At 51.1% G+C, this 7,094-nt stretch overlaps 1 pseudogene; it reads left to right on the top strand.

Annotated features, from left to right (window-relative positions):
- Positions 1-1,132: 1,132 nt before the first annotated feature.
- Positions 1,133-3,516, top strand: LOC136996450 (guanylate-binding protein 1-like; annotated as a pseudogene).
- Positions 3,517-7,094: the final 3,578 nt, after the last annotated feature.

The following is a 7,094-nucleotide window of genomic DNA, read 5'->3' on the forward strand; positions in this document are numbered from 1 at the left end:
CCCTGCAGGGAGAGAGAGAATAACTTAGCAGTAACTTCCTATCTTTCTATCCTGAGCTGCTATATCCATTTCCCAGCCTCCTCTTCCATAAGATGCATCATCAGCTGATGCTGCCTCATAAATGGAAGAGATCAGATACTGAGTCTGGAAAAGGACACGAAAAAATTCCTTGATTTTCCACCCCAACTGTTTCAACAAATACTAGAAACTGTTGTAACCTAGATGGCCAATGCTAATACTGGAACTGCCACCTGTGTACCAGCCCACTGAAAGGAATGGCATGTTTGAGAATAGCCAGAAAAGAAAATTATGCGGAAGGAAGGAAGGAAGGGAGGGAGGGATGTTGGTTACCTGATTTGTAAGTGAAGATCATTCTTAAATCCTGTGTGTTTTCTTATTCAAAAAAGGGTTTTCTAATAAGTTTTGTTCATTCCAAATTCTAGCTGTCTATACTGTATCTTTCCCAAAGCTGAAGTGTTATAGTAGTCTAGTGGCTCACATATAATACACTGCTTTCAAAGAGGATTGATTCTGGCTGTTCAGTGGTGTCAGGAAACCTTTATATAGTACTCCCTGTCACTGAAACAACCACATTTGTTTCCAGCAAAGGAAAATTTCCATCTCTCTGATAACTCCTCTTGGGATCAAGCCTCTGAACCTTATGGGACTTCAGTTCAGAAAACATCAAGGCATAGCGTTTCCGGGACACAGAAATCTAATGATGCTGTGGGGAGGTGAACTGATTGCTGATTATTTGCACAGCAAGCGCTCATAAGCAGGAGGAAGCTGTAGAATCAAAAGCCATTTATTGAAATATGCAAGGTTATAGCACGTAATTCTCAGGAAGACTAACAGTTTTCATGGGGAACTTGCCCAGAAGTTTTTTACATGTTGTTGTAATTCCCAAGCACAATGCATTGAATAAGTATCATGGCTTCATTGGACCTGCTACAACTGCACAGCTGAACTCTGCCTTAACATCTTTTGCTCCCTTTATAGTCCATGAAGATCTTAAAACGCTTTTTGTTTTCTTTTAACTTCTAAAGATAGAGAAAACAAACTATGATGAATGTTTTAAGGCCTCAAATACCTGTCTCCCTGTCCCCTCTGCAAGCTGTGTTTGCCATGAGCAATGGCATCTGAAATCCGCATAGAAGTGCCCACCTGCCTGATTGAGACCACACAGAGGCAGGTGCTGGTGGTGCAGCAGAAGACCCTGCAGGTGCTGTCATAGTTCATGCAGCCTGTGGTGGTGGTGGCCATCACAGGGCTGCACTGCGCTGTCAGGTCCCACCTCATGAACAGGCTGGCTCGTGAGAGGACAGGTGAGAGAAGCAGTGAGCCGCACGGGTCCCAGCACCTGGCAGACAAGATACCTTGGTTTTCCTGCTCTGTATCTAACGCTGCTGAGCCCCTTGCATCCTCTCCACAGGTTTCTCCCTGGGCTTCACCATGCAGGCCCATACCAAAGGTATCTGGATGTGGTGCGTGCCTCAACCTTGCTGGCCTGGACACACTCTGGTGCTACCGGACACTGAAGGGTGGGGTGATGTGGAGAAGGTGTGGGAGAAGCAGAGACTGCCTTTTGTGGCGACAGAGCACTTTGTGGAAGCTCTCAAGGGCCCAGCCATGTGGCAGGACTCAAGGTGTTCTCATTGCCTGCACTGGTGTGCCAGGAAGAGACAGAAGCTGTGGGGAAGGAGGCTAGTGCAGAGCTAACTGGGTAAAGTCTTCTGGCTGATGGAGTCCCTCTTGGCATCCTTCACCTCTGCCTTTGACTGTCAGAGCCCTCGTTCTGCCTGGCATCCTGGCTGTCTGCAGGCTACTGGAACCAGTCTGTGGCTGGGCCCATGCTAGTTGGTGGAACACCGCCTCTTCGCTCATTCTGGATCATTCATTTCTCTTCCCCTCCTTCTGGATCTTTGATTACTCAGCAGCCATTAGGCTGGTGGGCCCTTTGAACTCTAGTGCCTTGCAGGGATCCCCAGTCTTTTGAACTGGAGCTGTCTCTGTGGTGCTGACAGCCAGAGGAGCTAGGAGAAGGCTCATGGGGTTGGCAGGTTGCCAAATTCCTCAGCACTTCCTGGTAAACTTCAGCAGACTAGGAATGGGGAGCTCAGGGAGAATTTTAATAATCAGAAGCCTGTGGGACTCAGAGGGTTAAGAGTTGAAGATAAGACAGCTATAGGAAGACATGGTGATGTCATGTGTGCGGGTCTCTCCACAAAGCTGCCCCTGCCATGGCCCATGGTTAGGCATTCAGGGCGTGGGCATTTGCTCACTCTTAGGGAGCCTTGCATGGAGTTTCTTGGTACAAGCCAAGGCTGATCCAGGGCAACACCAAGAATGACGCATGGATCTTTGTGCTAGCTGTACTGTTGTCCAGCACTCTGGTCTATAACAGCAAGGGCACCATCGACCAGCAAGACAAGGACCAGCTGCAGTGTCCTCAGTGGGGCAGCAGCAACAGGGAGGCCCCGTCTCCCTGAGCAGTAGCTTAGGGGTTCGCACATCACAGGTCCTCAAATGGCTGATTTTTATGGGGAGATCAGAGCCTCCTGGTGGTGCCCAGTGACCAGGCTCTAGGTCCTCAGGAATCCTGTGCTCCAGACCTCAGGGCTGAGGGTTTGAGTCCTGCTCCTGCTGGTGACTCCAGGCTGTTCTCTGTCTCTGCAGAATCTCCCCTTTTCCTCATTAAATGCTGATGGCTGGGGAGGGTGGCGTCAGGGTTAGGGTTAACCCCTCCCTGCACGAGGATCCAGGGTCTCTGTTTCCTTAGCCAGCTCCCCAGCTATGTGACGAAGCTGACGGAGAATGTAAAGGTGAAAGCAGCACCTGGGGAGAGTGGAGATGACCTGGAGGATTCCGACAAAGTTTTCTAGTTCTTCCTGACCTTTGTCTGGGCTGTGCAGGACTTCACATTGCAACTGAAGGTGGATGGGAAGGAAATCTCTGAGGATGAGTACCTGAAGAATGTGCTGAAGTTAAAGCCTGGTAGGAGAATGATGCTGTGTTCAGTGCTGTGCTTCAGGAAAGGCAGGATGCGTCCAGCTCTGGACACCTGCATTTCAGCATAAGGCAACAAAAGCCCAAGCCCTGTGAGCTTGCTCCCTGTCATATCTCTGCAGGTAGCAGCCAGGAAGCTCAGCTCTATAAGCATCCCAGGAATGCATCTGCCACTTCTTCCCAGACCAGAAGTGCTTTGTTTTTGAGCAGACGGTCGGCAAGAGGGACCTGCCACCCTTGGAGGAGCTTGATGATAGTGAGATCGAGCCTGATTTCCAGGAGCAGGTGGTGACATTCTGCAGCCACATCTGGGAGAAGTCTATGCCCAAGACCATCCCTGGTGGCAACACAGTAGTAATGGGGAACTGCGAGTGCCAGGGTCCAGAGGGTCAGAGCTGGCCGGTGGCTCTTGGGCCTTTGTCTGCAGAAGGCTCAAATGCACAGCCAAATGATGCAGGTGGGAAATGGAAGAGCTTTTCCACTGGCTGCTGTACTTGCCTCTTGATGTAGAGCCACATGTCTCCCATTTCCCCTCCCTATACCCAGTCCTGCTGCTGTGCCCCTTGGCTGCTGTTGCACACTGAGCATTGTGGCTTCACCCCTCCCAGGTGATCAGAGCTGAGGATGGACTTTGGGGCACCTTCACTCCTCAGGAAAGGCACTACGTGAGGGTGGTATGGGGACCAGCATGTCACTGAGTCCCACCTCACAGAGACTGGAGAGTGACAGAGAGCTCCTCATCTACTAGTGACAAACTGCTAGAAAGGCCTCAGCCCCACAGGAGTGTGCTACCATGTCCTGGGACCTCTTACCCATCCCAGAGGATCTAGGTCAGGAGGGACATCTGGAGATCTATACTCACACCTGCTCTGAGCATGGCTAACTTCCCAGTTAGATCATGTTGGTCAGCACTTTGTCCAGACAAGTTCTGAAAGTTTCTGGGCCCCTGCACCACTGCTGCTCCACTCTCATGCTGACAGTTTTTCCCTAATACCCAGCTGAAATTTCCCTTGCTGCTACTTGTGCCCTTGTGCCTATTGCACCTTCTCCTTCTGTTCCCCTGGCCTGCTCTGAGCACCTACTTTAGAGTGAGCAGAGATAGGCACTGCTCGTTCCTACCGGGGGTCAGAGGAGGGCACATGGAGGCTCACCTTTACCCAGTGCAGAGGGACTGTGGCAGTGCCCATGGGCTGACGAAAGAGCAGAGCAGGACTGAGGGGAAGTAGGAAGATCTCTGACAGCTCGTCCCCAAACCCCACGTAGGGAATATCTCACTGGAAATCAGTCCTGAAAGAAGACTATGAAGTAGAAGGGAATGTGCTGGTGAGCTGCCCAATCTTGCACATGTGGACTCTGTCTTTGATCTATGGACACTTTAAATAGCGATGCCTGTGGTTTCAGCTCTAGGCACATCCTAGACACCTGCAAGGTTGCCATGAGCTCTCTCAGTCCCAAGAGCTTGGCCCAGCTCAGGAGCAGAGGCACAACTAAAGGAGTGACTTTCTCTGCCCCATGGGCTTTCTCGAGATGTCCCTGGGGTCTCCAGGGCTGACAGCTACTGAAAGGCAGCAGGAACCCTCCCGGGAAATGTACTTTGAAGTAGGCTAAAGTAATCACCTACCTTCTCACTCTGAACTAAGGAGAGAGCAGTGGAGTCCAGCAGTGTGATTTCTCCTATCAGAGCATCGTTGTCTAAGAGAGATGAAACTGTCCCCCTCTGGAAATCCCTATTCCTCCCCAGTTATTAGGCAGGACCTGCGGAAAGTGATAGGGAGGGGTTTGTTTTCCCATGTAGGGCAGTGATTCAGATGAGTCAACTCGGGTGTCTCTTCTTTGGTTAGAGGCTTTGGGGCAATGCATCTCCCTCCTGTGCATGCCACAGACCCAGAGGAGGTGGGATTCCTCTTCCCTCGGTTAAGGTGCTCACAAAATTTGTGTCTGTGTGGGAGCTCCTTGACTAAGCTCCCATTCTAATCCATGGAGATGGAGGGGAGGAATCAGTTGCTCACACACAAACAGCTGGTGACATCTGAGGTGCCAGAGGTGATCCAAGACATGCTCAAATGTCTTCAAGCTCCTATGGAGCAATTCTGAAAGACCCACATCCTTCTGGAGCATCAGCTATGCCCTGGGGCAGGCTGGAGGGGAACTATCCTTGGTAAACTGAGATGATACCAGAGGGGTATGTTCAGGACATCTGAGCCTGCCTTAATCAACCAGTCCCTGGCAGCCTGCAGACCTACTCAGCTGACCAAACAGAGGAGCTCAGCATAAGGAGAGCGAGGTCTCTCTCTAGGCTCCGTCAACAATATTTATTAAAGCTCAAGTTACTACAAAGCTAAGTGCCCATCTCTGCATTGCGGAGTCCTAAGCTAACTCAGGGCTCTCATTTGAATGAATAAAAAAGGCCTCTAGTGCTGTGTCAGGGTGCTGGGGTGACCAGCACAACCACAGGAAAATACAGCACAGGAGCTACAGGAAAGCCATGCTCTTTTGGATGGGTGCTGGACAGATTCCCCAGGGCATCTCAGAGTAGTTCGACGCCTGTATGCCAACAACTGAACGCCAACACCATGGTACTGAGGCAAGGTCCATCCCATCTACGTCTGAGGGCGCTGCAGCAATGGGAGATGCTTCTCACCAGCATCTCCACTCGTGAGCCCATGTTCTCAAACTCTGATGGTTCTCCTCTGCCTGAACCTCACTCACCCACCTGATGACAGAAACAGGGAACATGCTAACAACGATCACAGTGTAGCTGGATCACAGGCTGTCCACTCCCAGGGATGTTCTCAGCAGGACCTACTCCTTCCTGGAGACTGGCTTCACTTCCATCACAGGCCTCACAGTACCGCTGAGACAGCTCAGGCAGAAAACTCCGCTCCTGCTATGGTTGCACAGCCAAGCCCTGTTTCTGCCTGGCTTTGAGGACTGCAGGGTTTGCTCTCTTAGTGGGAACCTCATTTCATCATGGCATGGTGATCTGCCATTAAGTCCAGCAAGTCTCTGCTCTGAAATGGGGCCTTAGCATACATGGGGTCCTTGGCTGTCGTCAACAGGTTTCACTGTGGCAATTCTGTGCTCGGCCCTGGTGCCACAGCTGAGGTTCTGCAGCCCACGTGTACACCACTGCACTCAGCCTGGGGCACAGGCAGGAGGAGCTGCAGCTCTGTGTGTGGTCACAGAAGTGCTGGCATTGTGGGAATGACTGATTTGTGATAAGACCACTCACACAGCTTGGGCTGCTTCAATGGATGGACAGAAGCTCTTCAGGAAAGACAGACAGGAAAGAGGAGGAGGGGAATTGCCCTCTGTGTGAAGGAGCAGCTCAGATGTGTGGAGCTCCTCTATGAGAGGGAAGACAGGCTGGGTGAATGCCTATGGGTGAGGATCAGAGGAGAGGCCAGTAAGGGTGACATTGTGGTAGAAGTTATAAACCACTACAGCAGGGTGAAGAAGTGGACAAAGTCTTCTTTAAGCTGCCCGAGCAAGTCTCTGGAGCAGTGACCCTGGTTCTTATGGGGGACTTTAATCTCCATGGCATTCTCTGGAAGGGCAACACAGCAGGGCGCAGACAGTCCAGGAGGTCCCTGGAGGATAGCAGGACAATTTCTTAGCCCAGCTGCCATTATGAGTCACCTGGATCTGTACTTGCAAACTCAGAAGAACTGCCTGGAGATGTGACACTCAGTGGCAGCCTTGGCTGCAGTCACTGTGAAAACAGTACAGTCTCGGATCCTGAGGGGAATTTAGGATGGAGAGTAGCAGGGTACAGACCCTGGACATCAGACAGGCAGACTTCAACTTATTCAGGGCACAGGAATCCTGTGGGAATCCTGTGGGAAGCAGCTCTGACCAGCAAAGGAGCTCAGGCAAGCTGGCAGATCTTTGAGGAAAGCATCCTTCAAGCACTGGAATGGTCCATCCTGATACTCAGGAAAACAAGCATTCATCTCAGGAGATGGCTTGGCAACACAGGCAGCTCAAGACTGAGCTCCAATGCAAACGAGCAGTACACAGGAGGTGGAAGCAGAGACAGGTTACACTGGAAGAAATTTAGAGAATTTAGTAAGAGTAGATGCAGACAG

The sequence above is a fragment of the Apteryx mantelli genome, unplaced genomic scaffold (assembly GCF_036417845.1).
Source record: "Apteryx mantelli isolate bAptMan1 unplaced genomic scaffold, bAptMan1.hap1 HAP1_SCAFFOLD_40, whole genome shotgun sequence".
Classification (NCBI taxonomy): domain Eukaryota; kingdom Metazoa; phylum Chordata; class Aves; order Apterygiformes; family Apterygidae; genus Apteryx; species Apteryx mantelli.